We start from the raw sequence: 18367 nt of genomic DNA on the forward strand, positions 1-18367 counted from the left end.
GACCTGAAAAAGCCTTCAGTGGAAGTAGGGGCCAATGTTTCTGGGAGAGCCCTGGAGGGACTCCAAACCCAAGTAGGAAACATAGCATTTGGAAGTGCACAGACAGGCATTTATCTTCTGCAGAGCTGTGCCAGGCGTCCTGACTTATCCTCAGGCATGTAGGTCAATGCCAGTCTTGAAGTTAGCCTTAATGGCAGGGATAAAGCAGGGATCCTCTTCACAGAAATTGAAAGATCTGCCTAAGGATAATTATGGTTTCTAATGGGAATATTAACAAGCCAGGAAACGGTCTTATATTCTAATCTCTCTGGAGGAGTGTCATAGAATTCTAAGATTGCCCTCATGACTCCTGCCTCCTAGTGTAGTATCCATGATTAGGGTACGTTATATAATAAAGGAGGTTTTGCAAATGTAATTATGGTTAATCAGATGATTTTGAGTTTCAAACTATAAGAAGCATTTGATGTGAAAGTGATTCTCCATTTCTGGATGAATACACATATTAAGAATGCAGACAGCCTTTAAGAGCTGAAAGTGGCCCCCAGATGACACTGTGAAGAACAAAAGACCTCAGTTCTATAAGTACAAGGAATTGAATTCAACAAATAACCTGAAAGAACTTGAAAGTGGATTCTTCCTCAAGGTCTCTAGACAAGACCTCAATCTGGCAATCCCTTGATTTTGGCCTATGAGACCTAGAGACCCCAGTCATGTGAGGCCTGACTCTGATCCATGAAAACTATGAGATAATTAATTTGTATTATTTTAAATTATTAAATCTTCAGTAATTTGTCATGGAACAAGAGCAAACTAATACAAGTATGCCAATATGATCTGCCATTTTCCTGGCCTGTACACTCCAGAGAGAATCTTACCATGTACACAGTGCTCCAGGTAATTTCATCATTTAGTGTGGAAGCCTCTTCAAAACATACCCAATGGATAAGAACAGTTCACTATCAATGGCAAGTGAAGTTCAGATCAGCCTCCAATAATAACCCAACATTATTATTTATACTAACAATCTCATTTATTTAAAATCTGAAAAGATGATGTTGTCAAAGTGTTGCACTCAATATGCCAGCAAATTTGAAAACTCAGCAGTGGCCACGGGATTGGAAAAGGTCAGTTTTCATTCCAATCCCAAAGAAGGGCAATGCCAAAGAATGTTCAATCTACTTTAAAATGACACTCATTTCGCATGCTAGTAAGGTTATGCTTAAAACCCTTCAAGCTAGGCTTCAGCAATACATGAACCGAGAACTTCCAAATGTACAAGGTGGGTTTAGAAATGGCAGCGGAACCAGGGATCAAATTGTCAACATTAGTTGGGTCATACAGAAAGCAAGGGAATTAAAAAAAAAAAAGCCTACTTCTGCTTCATTGACTACATTAAAGCTTTTGACTGTGTGGATCACAACAAACTGTGGAAATTCTTAAAGAGATGGGAATGCCAGACCACCTTACCCATCTTCTGAGAAACCTGTATGCAGGTCAGGAAGCGACAGTTAGAACCAGACACAGAACTGCAGACTGGTTCCAAATTGGGAAAGGAGTACATCAAGGCTGTATACTTTCACCCTGCTAATTTAACGTATATGCAGAATATATCATGCAAAATGCCAGGCTGGATGAATCACAAGGTAGAATCAAGCTTGCTGGGAGAAGTATCAACAAACTCAGATATCCAGGTTATATCTGCGATATAAGCAGATGATACCACTCTAATGGCAGAAAGTGAAGAGGAACTAAAGAGACTCTTGATGAGGGTGTTAGAGGAGAGTGAAAAAGCTGGCTTAAAACTCAACATTGAAAACACTAAGATCACGGCATCCAGTCCCATCACTTCAAAGCAAACAGAAGGGGAAAAAGTGGAAGTAGTGAGAGATCTTATTTTCTTGGGCTCCCAAATCACTGTGGATGGTGATTGAAAGCATGAAATTAAAACACCTGCTCCTTGGGAGGAAAGCTATGACAAACCTAGACAGACAATGTGCTAAAGAAGCAGAGACACCACTCTGCTGACAAAGGTCTGTCTAGTCAAAACTATGATTTTTCCAGTAGTCATGTATGGATGTGAGAGCTGGGCCATAAAGATGACCGAGCACTGAAGAATTAATGCTTTCAAATTGTGATGCTGGAGAAGACTCCTGAGAGTCCCTTGGACAGCAGGGAGATCTAACCAGTTAATCCTAAAAGAAATCAGTCCTGAATATTCATTAGAAGGACCAATGCTGAAGCTCCAATACTTTGGCTACCTGATGCAAAGAGCTGACTCATTAGAAAAATGACTCTGATGCTGGGAAAGATTGAAGGCAAAAGGAGAAGGGAAGGGCAGAGGATGAGATGGTTAGATAGTATCACCAGCTCAATTGACATGAATTTGAGCAAACTCCAAGATATACAGTGAAGGACAGAGGAGCCTGGTGTGCTGCAGCCCATGAGGTCACAAAGAGTTGGATATGACTTAGCGACTGGACAACAACAACAATGATGTTATTAATATAAGCAATGTTTAGGAGACCAAGGTTCAGCAGACATTTGAGGAAAACTGATAGTACAAACTAAAAGTTTCAGAGAAGAGCAAATATTTGCACAAGAATAAATATATATAATTTAGAGAATAAGAGACAATTTTCAAAAGTTTAAAACTAGCAAATTCAAAGGGATTTGAAAGGAGAAAAGACCAGTATAAAAAGACAGAAAACAAAGAACAGAATGCAGTCCTTGAAAAGTCAAATTGTGGTTGCTGATCTTTTCTTAAAAAATCATTAGAAAAAGCAAGAATAAAGTTTAACAAATTCTCAGAATACAATAAAAACAAAATAGAAAGAGATTGAAAATATGAATCATGTGGCATCATTTTCCAATTGATGGAGTGTTAATAAAAGTTAAGTTTTTTATTTTGACAATTAAAACATTGTATCCACAGGTTAGAAGTCTATATTTCCTTCTCTACTTGCTCAATCATGCTACCAAATTTTTCATAAGCACTATTTACAAACTCATAATTATACAAATTTGATAAATTGTTCTTTTTAATTTTTAGAATTACTTAAAACACATAAGACTTCAGTGAGAGAAGACAGTGTTAAGTGCTATCTGGTCAGCTTTCTCACACTGGGATTAATTTTTTTTCTCTCACACTCTCCATTCTTTTGATGTATGATTCCCCTGAGAATTGCTCCTCCTCTAAAATCACCACTTCCAGTGTCTCATTCTCTGACCATATCCTTCCATATTACTCTCTTTAGTATCCTCAATGCTCTGTATCAACATTTCAAAGCCATGACTCTGGTTCATTTCCTGCTGTCCACCACACCTGTATTCCCACTGTCCTTAAGCAGCCTCAGCTTCCAAAATCCATTATCTTAACTATTTATTCTCTGTCCTCATTTCTTCTACCGTACTTGCCTAGCTAAATCTCAGTCTTAGAAGTGACACTCAGTTGCGTGCCATTTCCTGTCTTACACCCAGTAAACTGGGGGAAATAAAAAGGAAAAAACAACTTTCAAACAATATCGGCTTGGTTAACTTCTTGTCGGGAAATTCTGGGAAATCCTACTGCATTTCTCTAGTTTGTTTGCCGTCACACTCTCCAAAATGACCCCCTCATAACTTATTTCTCCTTAAATTATCTACACTCTACCACCACTTTCTCTCAACTAGTGGCCTTTGCTCAATACTTTTCTGATAAATGAATATAATTAGAAAGCAGCTACTTTTTGCGCCACTTCATTTATATGCATATGCACCCATATGTTGTACTTTTCCTCCAAGACAATGAAAAAGACCCTTACCTTACCTGTGTCTAAGATCACTCCTTACTCACACTTTTTCTCTGTGTCTCATCTCCTCTTGTCATATTAGGTGTAACAGCTACTTGAGTTTTATCCTCTCTACTCTACATCAGCATTTTCTCCCTCTCTGCTGAATTATTCCCTCAAAGATACAAATATGTTCTAATATTACCTCTCTGATATAGCACACTATTTCTTAACTCTCCTTCCTAGCTAAGCTTCCTAAAGTTGTTCTGTAAGTTTCTGTCTCCATTTCCTTCCATCCCTTCTTTCCTCCACTCCATGACAACTCCTATATCTCACTTCTCTGAGAACACACTTGAGAATGACTTCCTCGTGGCTGGGCCAACAGCCCCTGTCCTCACTTGATATCTCAGCCGTTTTGGATACCGTTCACCTACACCCTTTTTCTTGAAACACTTTCTTTGCGTTTCCTTGTACGCCCCTGTTTTCCCTCCCTTCTTATTGGCCACTTCTCAGAATCCATGGCTGGTTTGTTCTCAGCTTGACATCTAAATGTAAAAGCACTCCAAGACTCCTTCTTAAATCACTTCTCGTCTTCACCTTCCCACTCTTTCCTTAGATGATCTCATTTCGTCTCACTGCTTTACATGCAAACTATTTATGAGTCATTTATAAATATGCATCTCAGGTATGACGCCTTCTGGAATATCTTACCACCTCCCGCATATTTTACTGCCTACTTACCAGCAGCACTTAGGTGCCTCTTGGCATCACTATCATGCTACATTGTTTATCTCAACATTTTCATCTAAGCAGGCTTCTCTTGAGTTTTCCCATCTCAGCAAAAAGCACACCCACTGTCCAACTTATATGACTTCTCTGTAGTCTTTCATTTACATCTGGCTTCCAGTTCATCTGCAAGTTCTATGAGCTCTATCCTTAAAACATATCCCAATTAGGTCTAATTATCATGATTTTTCACTTCAACTAGAGCAATAATTTCCCAGGTGGTCTGATGCCCTTCCCACCCCTACCATCCATTCTCCACACAGTTGAAATAAACTCTTAGAATTGTGCATCAGACGATGCTCCTGTGCATCCATACCATGCCCAGAGCTTTCCAAAGACTTTCCATCATGCTTAAAACAAAATCCAAACACTTTACCCTTCTTAAAATTCCTATGTTATGGTCTGATACCTTCCCACCATACTGACCTCACCTCTTATCACCCTCTCTTTCTTGTCCCTTTCTCACTCTCTAAATTTAATAAATTCATTAATATTTATCAAATATTTAGAAATATGAAAGAAATAACCAGAAGAATTAAAAGCTTTAAAAAATTTAAATGAATGTACCCATGATTATGGAGCTTCCCAGGTGATGCTAGTGGCAAAGAAACCACCTGCCAACGCAGGAGACATAAGAGACACAGGTTCAATGCCTGGGTTGGGAAGATTGCCTGGCAAAGGAAATAGCAACCCACTCCAGTATTTCTTGCCTGGAGAATCCCATGGACAGAGAAGCCTGGTGGGCTACAGTCCTTAGGGTCACAAACAGTCAGACACAATTGAAGAAACTTAGCACACGCACATGCACCCATGATTATGTAAGATATTAACATTAGGGGAAGCTCAGTGAAGGGTCCATGAGCGCTCTCTGTACTACCTTTACCATTTTTCTATAAATTCACATTTATCCTCAATTTTTTAAATTATATATAAAAAAGCAGAAGTTGGTTAAAGCACTCGTATTTTGGAAAAATGACAGATGATAGGGATGTAAATAGTTTTTATTTTATGCTTTTCATATTTGATTTTCTCCATGTGTGCATGTCTTTAATTATGATGATGTCTATGAAAAAGAGGACAATGGTGCTGTTGCTGATAGTGATGAGTGAAAGCTTTGAAACATTGTTAAAATATTTTATAAGTAGCACTTGTTAAGATGTTCGAGTAAAGGGCGTCATCCCAAGGAAGGAAGAGAAGAAGGGAAATAAGGAATGGGGAGGGAGGAAGAAAGGATTATTTGATGAGTAGGACTAGGTCCTGGTCATGCCTGATGTTGAAATGGGTCTTCTATGGTGACAATGAGACCACAGTGGGAATCTTCAAGACTGGTTGCACCTTATGACTCATTTCAACTGAAGCTGTACACCAACCAGCTGCTGCTTTCACTGAAATAGAGTCTAGATCCCAAATAAAAGCTACTAAGACACAGGCACATTGTCAGGCCTCAGTCTAATGAGCTGAGGACAAGAGCCCAGTCCCAGGTCTCATGTTCACCCAGGTACATACGCAGAGACACAGGAAAAGCAAAATCATAGATCAAACAAAGTAACAATTAGAGGGAATATGCCAAGCTAATAAACAGGTTCCCTCCCTGTATTTGTTTTCTATGCTGCTACAACACATACCACAAACTGAGTATCATAAAAGCACACACAAATTTAATGTCTTACAGTTTCTTGGGTCTAACAAGGTCCTGCTTGGCTTAAGTCAAGGTGTGTGCAGGAGCACCTTTGGCTCTGGAGGCCCTAGGATAGAGTCTACTTCCTCACTTTTCCAGTATCTAGAGGCTGCCCACATTCCTTTGTTCATGACCTTTCCCATCTACAAAGCCAACAAGAGCGAGTTGAGTCCTTCTCACATTGCTCTCTCTCTGGTTCTCTTCCAGCAACACAGCAATCTCTCTGATGCGCTACAGCTAGGAAAGGTCCTCTGCCGTCATGGGCTCCTGTGATTAGACTGGGCCCAGGTGGACATTCTCTCTAAGATCCATAAGCTAACCCATGTCTGCGAAGAACCTTTTGTCACATAAGGAACATATTTACAGGTTCCAGGTGAGTGACATGTGGACATCTTTGAGGGCAATTATTTAGCCTACCACACCACCCAGCCTCCGCAATTTCTTCTAGAAATCCAAGTCTATATTCTTGGGGATCCTATTCCTGTACCGACCCAGATGGTTTTAGGGACTGGGTAGATGTCCCTGTAGGTATTCTGCCTCAATCCTGCAAATAAGCATGATGAGAAAGGTGGGTGGGCTGACGTGGAACAAGCATGGTGATTAAAATGATTGTTTGCAATGTTACTCCTCTTTTATCATTTTAAAAATATAATATTTAGGAAAATCAGCTGCTACCTTTATATGAGGTGGCTTTTTATATCTAATTCTCAAAGCAACCTGGTAATTATGAAGATGAGAATTACACAATGAAATTTAATTTCACCAGGATAATAACAAGAGAAAAAACTCCTTTCTAAAAATTTCCCAGGAAGACTGGAAATTATTCTTTCCCATCCTCCTTTGCAGCTTCTAGGCTCTGCTCCCATAATGGATTTTTATCTGTTTTATAAGTAATTTCCTTAATATTTCAATGGTCACAGATAGTAAGAATTGCGTGTATCTTCAGGAAACATATATTTCATCAGTGCTGTCACAGACTAGAGTCCCAGAGCTTGTAGACTGATGTCTTTGCGCATTTTTGCTATCAGACCCATAGCACAGAAATAAATGTGTTGTCTGTTGGGAACTTTAATGAAATTGAAATCATAATAACATTTTTCAATGTCAGTAAGCTCATTTTCTTGTTTAGATGCTAATGTTGGTTGTTCCTGAGGATTCCATTCTCTAATTGTGAGTCAGGACTTTTTTTTTTTCCAGATTCAAACACTATTTCAGAGAACAGCTTGAATTATGCTGGGTGGTTTTCAGCCCAAGATAGAACTAGATATTTTTATTTGCTTAAAACCGATGGCATGGGCAAGGAGATGTGAGAGGAAGACTTTAAGTGGAGCACTTCAGCTTTACTAAAAAGTGTTCACCTTGACTTTGGGGGCTAGGGTGCCAAGCATGGTACTAGGCACCAAGCACCCTCTATCTGTGGTACTAGTTTGCTGGTACTAATATTATCATTCTTTCCATTTTACTGATGAAGAAATAAACTTGAAGAGGCAAGTAACTCACCCAAGTTTCTGCAGTGAGCATGTTAGGCAGAGTTAGGGTCTCGTTGACATCTAACTTCAAATCTTCTGCCTGTTTCTACCAGCACTCGGTCCTCAGCGCTACTGCCTACACCCATCCTCTGAGCAGACCCTGGGGTGAAGCACCAGAGGGAAAGCCTTTCTGTCTCTCACTCTCTTCCATCTCTGTTTCTATATCAAATTTTGAATTCTACCACCTGGCAATTCCACAGCACTTTCCCCAGGTTCAGATTAGTTTCTGTTTGACACTCCAGGTGTCCAAGTTGTTGTCATTTTTTTAAAGCCATGAAATCAGATCTTGGTGAAGTCATGTTCTGTTGTGCTCCTTTGCCACTCATTATTTTTCTCTTCTCTCCTCCCAAACTTAACTCCTGCTATAAACACCTGTTTCACTAGTAGTTGCCTAACATCTTTTGAACACCTCCCCCTTTTTAGGGAGAGTCCTTTCATTATGTCTAATGCAGAATTTTTTGTATCATGACTTCTAACACCAGCTCTCTGCTGCTGCTGCTTAATCACTCAGTCATGTGCATCTCTTTGCAACCCCATGGACCATAGCCCACCAGCTCCTCTGTCCATGGGATTTCTCAAGCAAGAATACTGGAATGTGTTGCCATTTCCTCCTCCAGGGGATCTTCCCAACACAGGGATCAAACCTGCATCTTTTGTGTTTCCTGTATTGGCAGCTGGATTCTTTACCACTAGTGCCACCTGCCAGACAGACAGCCTGAATTCTTTCCATCACCCTCCATGGATCCCTGGATCTAGGAGAGGAATCTGAGCTACATATCATACATACTATGATTTTTTTTTTCATTTGGAAAATGAGACAGAAGATTGCTTTTCTCCTACAGAAGAATGAAAAATCTACAATCCTGGACTGGCAGGATGGTCCAACTCCAAGAAGCCCATAGGAGACAGGTTCCTTTCAGCCAATTACCTAACCAGCCCCAGGGAGTGACTCATCTTCTCTGTCTGCTATACAATACTTCTGAGTGTCTCCCATTAGCTAAAACTTAGTTACAGGGCCACATTCAGTTTCAAAAGAGATTGAGAAATGTCGTTTTTACTCTGAGCAGCTGGCTATGTGATGAACTAAATATTTACAGTGGAAGAACAGAATATATATTTGGGTACAAACAGCAGTCTCTCCTATAGAAGAGAGCAGTATGAGGAGGACTAGGTGCTCAATGAGTCCATCCTTGGGCACCTGGTGGTTCCTAGTGGTTTCAAGCATTTGGCTCTTCAGAGACATCTAATGTCTAATCTTGAGCTTGACAGGTACAAGCTATGATATTCTGATGAACTAAGATGTAGGCACAGCATGTTTATAGCAGTGACTTTTTACTAGTGACCATCACGTCCTGAGCATTGTCCTGGCTCATTAGACCTACGATAAAACTGTAAACTAGCTAATAAGTTCTACTTCTACCAAAATTAACAGAGCAGATTCTATGGTTTTCAGCTAAGAACCATCTCCTTAGCAATTTCCTCAGAAAGGATAGTTACAATCTTTTCCATTCTTCTCAAATGCAGGTAGCCAACATCCCCTTTTACCTTTTGGAGTAACAGTCAATAAACACCAGTTCCTTAAGTCTTGCCCTCCATCACCTTATAATTCCCTATTTTCATGAGCCTGCCCTTCTCTGTTCTTCCATCCTGAGTTGGAAGTGTCTGGGTTCCTTGTCAGTGATACGTCTTCAGCCTTGAGGCTGAACTTAAGCCTTCTGTTTCCTTCAGAACATTATCTGTGTGTCCCCCAACCCCACCCTACTCACCTTACACCTTAAATCTCTTCCTTTCCCCTGGATCTTTCTTTTAGCACACAAACTGGCTTGAGTTCCTATTCCTAATACTCCTGTCTCTCAACACAGTTACTTCTTCAAGCTACCATCTTATTTCTTCCACTGTCTCTTCATTTCTTCACTCACTCACTCCTAAACCTCTTATAATCTGGTCTCTACACACCGATTTACTAAAACTACTTCCACAAAGTTACTACAAAGTTACACAAAGTTAACACAAGCTTACCACATTACAAACCCTTAACATCCCAATCTCAATATGGCTTCCTCGATATTTTCATATTCTTTGCCACAGTGGCAATGATAAAAAAGAACTCTTTTTTAAAACTAGATCTTCTTCTTCAATTGGTGAATAAGCACTACACCGATTCTCTTACTTTGCCCCTACCAGCTATTTGTCCACCTCCTCTAGTTTAACATTACCTTTAAATTTCCATCACCAGTCCTCTAGATCCATGCCAGATCTTTGCTCCCAATAACATCACACTTCAGTGTTGTTCCCAAGTCAGCTAGCTGAGCATCCTCCATGTTTTCCTCTTCAACCCAGTCATGCGGTCAGTCACCAAGTTCTGCCTGTTATATCCCATGGGTGTTTACCAATACTCCTTAAAACCCCTCAGTGGTTTCTCTTTGTCCTTAATTAAAATCCAAACTCTGTAACATGACTTATAAACTGGTCCCATTTAACATCTCAGTTTGTCTTTTAAAAGATATCTCCCCTCTATATAGACTTATAATCTTTTCCCTTTTTCTTGAAAATCTGAAACATTCCACTCACTCTATCTGGAACAGTATTATTCTTTTTCTTGACTTGACATCATTCTTATTCCTCTGTGTACTCAGCTTAGGTGTGGCTTCCACTATAGTCTTTCTGGTCCTTTCCCCACTTTGCCCTGTATATTTCCATATGATTACACTGAACATTACACATTAGAATTGCCTCTTATTATTTCCATATTTCTGACAAATAGTGACCTCTCTGAAGCAACTATTTTCATTTGTCATCACATTCACAATACTTAGAAAATACCTGTTAAATTAATGAATCCATTGATTTTTTTCTTTCTCATATATGTAGGTGTTGCCAAGAAACCTAGCCTTGGTTTCATGCATAATTGAATCTTAAAAACCAATGATGTCATCTGAGCTTTTTCACTGTTTACATTTAGTGTGCAAGATGGCTACCAGAAGCCTCAGATACATATTCTACCTGCTACCTCTCAAACTACTTAACTCTTCCAGATTTATTTTTTTTCCTTTGTACTCCATCCAGGCCCTTTCATACAACAGTCTTTTTAGGCCACCAAATGAACATATCTTCTAGTTTCTAAGTTTTTGAACATGTTATTGCCTCTACCTACAATAATGTGAATGATTCCTACTCACACTTCATCTCTGACAAAACTTCTATGAATTGTCAAAACCAATTCTGGTCCTCCTTCTAAATCAGCCTATAATAGATGGGTATCCCTATCAGAAACAGATCACATTGTATTATAATTACCTTATCAATTTTCCCCAGATAGATTATCTTTCCCTAGAATATAACATAGGGACTGGCTCACTATAACTATTCAAAAATACATGTATATTTTTGTACTAAATTAGTAAGTGAAAGTTTTATACTGGAGGACTTTAACGTCAATATTCTTAAACAACAAACTCAGAAACTTGTCTCAGTTAACTTCTTCCTTAATAACGCTGCCTGCCAAACCACACCAAAACTGTCTTAAAACTCAATACCTTATTTCTCTTTCGTGAGTTTGCCAGTTAGTTTCAGCGCAGTTTGGCTAGGTAGGACTCTAGGCTCTGGACTCTAGAATTTAGTTTGGGTTCTGATGTGCTACACAAAATTTTCATATTCTTTGGATCAATGGCCACCTGGCAATTTTCTTGTCTTGAAGAATGCAAGGAATCCAAAAGGCAATCCAAACCACATAAGCATAATTAAGGACACTGCTTGTGTCACGTCTACTAACTTTCCAAGCTCAACATCAACAAAGCAAGGAAGCTGAGTCTTCCCACAGCAGGAATGGCGAGGGAATTAATCTGCTGAACAGTCATCTACACTATTACAAGTCCTGCTAAAGAATACTGGGAGGACTAGATACTGAGCTTTCTCTACTGAAAAAAAGCAGTAAATAGACAAATCCAATGTCCCAGACATAGTAATGCTCTTGCATTGTTTTGGTCTCAATTTCCAGTTGGTTTATGGGGGACTCCCTGGAATTTTAGTGAAGTGGCAGAAACAGAGGGTTTTTTTTCCAGAGTATAACAGAGTTACAAAATATCAAACATGTTATCTGGGTCTTCAAATAATTTTATGATATAGAGTAACATCATAAAACTCAAGTGTTCTTTGCAGGCATGTTTGATCTAATCAGAATGTAGAAAGGAAATAAAAAATCAGTACAAGAATAGAAAATATCAAGCCTGAACATGAAACAAAAAGCCTAATTCCATCTCTTTTCATAGACTCCCCTCTATACATATTTATCACCTTCATGTAGTTGAATTTGTATCTGCCCTTCTCTGTGATGAGGGTGAGCAGAAGTGGCAATGGTTTTTGATTCAACACATATCTGAATATCACAGTGGAAATTCATTTTATTTGTTGATAAAATGTCCATTTATACCAATAAAATATCCATTTATACCAATAAATTACGCCTTTGCAAAGTTCTTAGTAGGGTATAAGAGATGAAGGAAATATCTTAAAATCTACATTTAGAAAAGGTGTGGATTTTTAACTGTGTTATTATATGAGGAAAATGTCCACATGACACACCGATTTTTAGAATAGAAATCTGTATGGACTCAGAAAACCTATCAAGGGCATCAACTAGTCTTCATGTTTACCATGAAGAGTGGTTCCAGGCCAAGATAAATCTAACACATCAGAAGGTCAATTCTGAAAAAGCAGCTTTGGAATTAAACAAAGTTTGTGATTTAGTGATTAGAGACAGGCAAATTAAAATTATAAGGAGATTCCAAATGCTATCAAAGATATGGAGTAGCTGGAGTTTCCATAAATAGCTTGTGTGAAGATAAATTTGGTACAAGCACCTTTGAAAAGCATTGGCAGTACCAACTAAGGTTAAACATAGCCATCCCCTGTGACTTGGCTATTAATACTCCAGGTCATAGACCTAACAAAAATAAGCACTTATGAGTACCAGAAACCGTGTACCAAAATGTTTATAGTGACATCATTCATACTATCTTCCTGCTGAAAACAACTTATATATCAATCAAGAGAAGAACAGATTGATCGTGGTATAAAGTGGAAACTACACAACAGCAGCAGCAACCACAAAACACAAACTATTGTTACATGCAATAACACTGTCATATCTCAGAAGTATAATGTGGAATAAAAAGCAAAACACAAAAGACACATACGACATGACTATACGGATATCATGTCTGAAAACAGACCAAACAAAGCTGGTGGGCCATCATGAGGCGTGATGATGAGCATGAGCATGAAGAGAACTTCTGGGATGCTGGTTATCTCCCTCTTCTCCTGAGTAATGATAACAGGTACACTCACTTTGCGCCAGTTCACCTACTGTGCCTTTATGATGTATTCATTTTTCTGGATGATTGTTTAACTTGTATAAAACTTCTACTAATTTAGAAAAAGAATAAACAAAGATAATCCCAGAATATTTACTGTGCTTAATGCTTTCCTAGTTTATATATCCTTTCATTCTCATATCTAACCTATGAAGCAAGTATGATTATTTCCAGGGTGTAGAAGATGAATCTGAGGCTCAGTGATGTTCTGAGAACGCTGAGGTTAGATAATATCTTGTCACTCTCATAAAAATCCCAACAGAGGCACTTGAATCCTCTCATACAATTTTCCCTTCATGATCAGTTTTCAGAAAATGACTTGGGGGGGAAAAAAGAAAATGATTTGCTAAATCTGGGACACAACACAAAATTGTAAATGGAAAGATCATGGCTGCAAAGATGCCATAAACAATGGATACAGACATTCGTTTGATGAAGAACATTCTAAAATTGGACATACTTGGTAAGGAAAAAATGGGAATCCTAGGGGATGCCAGTGAAAGCAAATAACTCCTCCCATTTGTAAAACAGTAATCAGAAATGGGGGGTGGGCAGCGATGGTGAGGGCTAAAAGTATGCTGGATGGATGCAGGTACAACTGGGATAATCATGATGTAATAGATGTATAATACAAGCCACAAATATAATTCAAAATATTCCACTAGCCACACTGAAAAATAGTAAAGTTAAGCTGAAATTTAATTCAAGACTATATGTTATGTAATCCCACATATCAAAAATACTATGATTTTTAAATGATTAATGAAATATCATACATTCTTTTTCAAATTAACTCTCAAAGTCCAGTGTGTCCTTTACTCTTATGACATATCTCAATTAAAATTTTTCATCCTTTAAATCTACATTTTGATATTTATTTAGGTTACAATTGAAAAAGGAGATTCACATTCCTACCTTGTTCTAAATATTCTTATTCCTACAACTGAGTCAGTTTTCAGTTCTTAAAATTTTATTTCACTTAACTAAGTTAAGTATAATTAAATGTTTGGTCTACATGTGACTAAAGGTGTGAACTGGATACTGTGGATATCGAAGAACGAGGAGCAGACCCACCCTGGGGAGTTGGAGTGAAATTAGGAGGTGATCTACTGTGCTGAAGAAGCCTAACTAGAAAACTCTCTTTATCTCCTCCACCATTAGATAGGTAAGAGATACTCCCCAAATCAAAACTTTAGTAGCATGATAGAACATGGGTTATTCATTTACCTGCTACTAAATTATTGTTATTTTATTTTAGCTCTTCCCACAACTTATAAGTTCTGCTGCTGCTGCTAAGTCGTGTCTGACTCTGTGCGACCCCATAGACGGCAGCCCACCAGGCTCCCCCGTCCTTAGGATTCTCCAGGCAAGAACACTGGAGTGGGTTGCCATTACCTTCTCCAATGCATGAAAGTGAAAAGTGAAAGTAAAGTCGCTCAGTCATGTCTGACTCCTAGCAACCCCATGGACTGCAGCCTACCAGGCTCCTCTGCCCAAGGGATTTTCCAGGCAAGAGTACTGGAGTGGGGTGCCATCTAAGACAGACTATATATGAAAAAAAGACGAAAATTATGTATTCAAAATCTTTGGCTTTAGGACTTTCCTGGTGGCTCAGTAGATAAGAATTTGCCTGCCAATGTCGGAGACATGAATTTGATCCCTGGTCCAGGAAGATTTCACATGCCTCAGAGAATTAAACTCCACGTGCCACAACAACTAGGGCCCACGCACCCTAGAGCTTTGCAAGCCACAACTACTGAGCCCAACCTCAACAACAAGAGGAACCACCACAATGAGAAACCTGCACACTGCAGCAAAGAGTAGCCTTTGCTTGCCCTAGAAATCCTGTGCACAGCAACAAAGACCAAGTGCAACCAAAGTAAAAATAAATACAGTTTTAAAAGTTATACCCATAAAAAGCCTTTGACTTTAAATTGAAGAACACATTTTAAAGCCAAATAACGGAAAGAAATGCAAAAATCCACCTAAGCAAATTTATTTGATAGAGCTGCAAACATTAACTAGACAGGGACATATACTAAAAGCCTAACTTTAAATACTAAATCTGCCATCATAAACTCAGGATGTCTCTATAAAGCCTATAGTAAGAGTATGTTAATTATATGTTCTATCTATATGCTATATGTAATTAATACACATTGTGTTAAATTTATGAATAAATCCCTATTAATTGCAATCTCAATTGGTTGAGAAAATATTCTCCAAAATTGATAGGCATGATAGATATATTCTTACTGAACTCAAAGACATTTAGGATTAAGTAAGGGATATTCAAAGAATCTAACTTATACTATTTTAAAGCTAAATAATGAGAGTACATTTGTAATTTTATAAATGTACAATGTTTAAGAGGAATTTGGCCTCCTGAATAACAAGCAAAAATTTTAATTTCAATACAAAGGTCTGTCTAGTCAAGGCTATGGTTTTTCCAGTGGTCAGGTATGGATGTGAGAGTTGGACTGTGAAGAAAGCTGAGCACCGAAGAATTGATGCTTTTGAACTGTGGTGTTGGAGAAGACTCTTGAGAGTCCCTTGGACTGCAAGGAGATCCGACCAGTCCATTCTGAAGGAGATCAGCCCTGGGATTTCTTTGAAAGGAATGATGCTAAAGCTGAAGCTCCAGTACTTTGGCCACCTCATGCGAAGAGTTGACTCATTGGAAAAGACTCTGATGCTGGGAGGGATTGGGGGCAGGAGGAGAAGGGGACGACCGAGGATGAGATGGCTGGATGGCATCACGGACTCGATGGACGTGAGTCTGAGTGAACTCCGGGAGATGGTGATGGACAGGGAGGCCTGGCGAGCTGCAACTCATCGGGTCACAAAGAGTCAGACACAACTGAGTGACTGAACTGAACTGTAAAAATATACATTTGAATAATAGATATAGACTTAGAATTTTAAATTTAAATATGCCTCAATCTGTAAACAATATTGAGATATTAGGGAATCCAAGTACATCTATGTGTTTCATTGACTTGCTGTATAAAAATTACATAAGTATAAACATATGTCAGAAAATAGAAGTACTCACAGGATAGACTAAAAATATTCACCTTATAAGTGTGGTTTAAAATGTTTGAAGAAGTTTAACTATATTAAAATTGGGACCAAAAAATAATCAAAAGCATCAACAGTGAAGATGATTAATTGCTGTATCTATAGAGAAAGTGTTAAGTTTAGTAAACTGAATTGAAAAGCTAAAGAAAAGTTGGATTTGAAGGTTTACAACTTTAAGAAAGTGAATATTATTCTTAAAACAAGAAAAATATCCTTGTTTCCTCTTAACTCTCTTCTATGTATATAATTTTCCTCATCCATTTATATATCAGGGGATTTCTGAACTAATTAACCTCTGCTTTGTATAGAGGGCAGCATAGTACAGATCAAGAGTTGGCAAACTTTCTCTAAAGGGCCAAAAAAATAAATATTTTAGAATTGGCAGGTCATACATTCTCTGCTGGAAACTACTCAACTCTGCTGTTACAGCATGAAAGCAACCATAGATAACATATAAACGAATGGTCACAGCTGTGTTACAACTAAACTTTATATGTCAAATCAAGTGGTGGGCTAGATGTGGCCTATGGGCTGTATTTGCAGACCCTTACAGGAGATGCAGAAGACTAGAATTCAATCCCTGTGTTGGGAAGATCCCCTGGAGACGGGGATGGCAATCCACTCCAGTATTCTAATGGCAATCCACTCCAGTATTCTTGCCTGGAGAATTCCATAGACAGAGGAGCCTGGCAGGCTACAGTCCATACAGTAGCAAAGAGTGGAACACAACTGAGGTTAATTAGCATGCATGCACACTGGCGATGACAGATGTTATTTCTGCTATCATTGGGGCCTGATGTTGAATTCCAGCTCTGCTATTCACTATGTGACCTTGATGTTTTTGTCTTGAATTGGGGTAAGTATATTGAGCTGACAAGACAATAGAAATATTAAATGATAAATGTGCTCACTCAGTCATGTCCAACTTATTGTGATCCCATGGACTGAAGCCCACCAGGCTCCTCAGTCCAAGCTAGGCCTCAACAGTATGTGAACCAGTAACTTCCAGATGTTCAAGCTGGCTTTAGAAAGGGCAGAGGAACCAGAGATCAAGTTGCCAACATCTGCTGGATCACAGATAAAGCAAGAGAGCTCCAGAAAAACATCTACTTCATTGACTATGCTAAAGCCTTTGACTGTGTGGATCACAACAAACTGGAAAATTCTGAAAGAGATGGGAATACCAGACCACCTTATCTGCCTCCTGAGAAGTCTGTATGCAGGTCAAGAAACAACAGTTAGAACCACACATGGAACAACAGACTGGTTCCAAATTGGGAAAGGAGTAGGTCAAGGCTGTATATTGTCACCCTGCTTATTTAACTGATATGCAGAGTATATCATGCACAGTGCTGGACTGGATGAAGCACAAGCTGGAATTAAGATTGCATGGGGAAATATCAATAACCTCAGATATGCAGATGACCACCATTATGGCAGAAAGCAAAGAGGAACTAAAGAGCCTCTTGATGAAAGTACAAGAGGAGAGTGAAAAAGTTGGCTTGAAATTCAACATTCAAAAAACAAAGATCATAGCATCCAGTCCCATCACTTCATGGCAAATAGATGGGGAAACAATGGAAACAGTGACAGGCTTTATTTTGGAGGGGCTCCAAAATCACTGCAGATGATAACTGCAGCCATGAAATTAAAAGACGCTTACTCCTTGGAAGAAAAGTTATGACCAACATAGATAGCATATTAAAAAGCAGATATATTACTTTACTGACAAAGATCCATCTAGTCAAAGCTATGGTTTTTCCAGTAGTCATGTATGGATATGAGAGTTGGACTATAAGGAAAGCTGAGCACCAAAGAACTGATGCTATTGAACTATGGTATTGAAACAGATTCTTGAGAGTCCCTTGGACTGGAAGGAGATCAAACCAGTCAATCCTAGTGGAAATCAGTTCTGAATATTCATTGCAAGAACTGATGCTGAAGCTTCAATACTTTGGCCAGCTAATGCGAAGAACTGACTCATTGGAAAAGACCCTGATGCTGGGCAAGACTGAAGGCAGGAGGAGAAGGGGATGACAGAGCATGAGATGGTTGGATGGCACCACTGACTCAATGGACATGAATTTGAATAAACTCCAGGAACTGGTGATGGACAGGGAAGCTGGGTGTGCTGCAGTCCATGGGGATGCAAAG

Source organism: Capra hircus, chromosome 2 (assembly GCF_001704415.2).
Source record: "Capra hircus breed San Clemente chromosome 2, ASM170441v1, whole genome shotgun sequence".
Lineage (NCBI taxonomy): Eukaryota > Metazoa > Chordata > Mammalia > Artiodactyla > Bovidae > Capra > Capra hircus.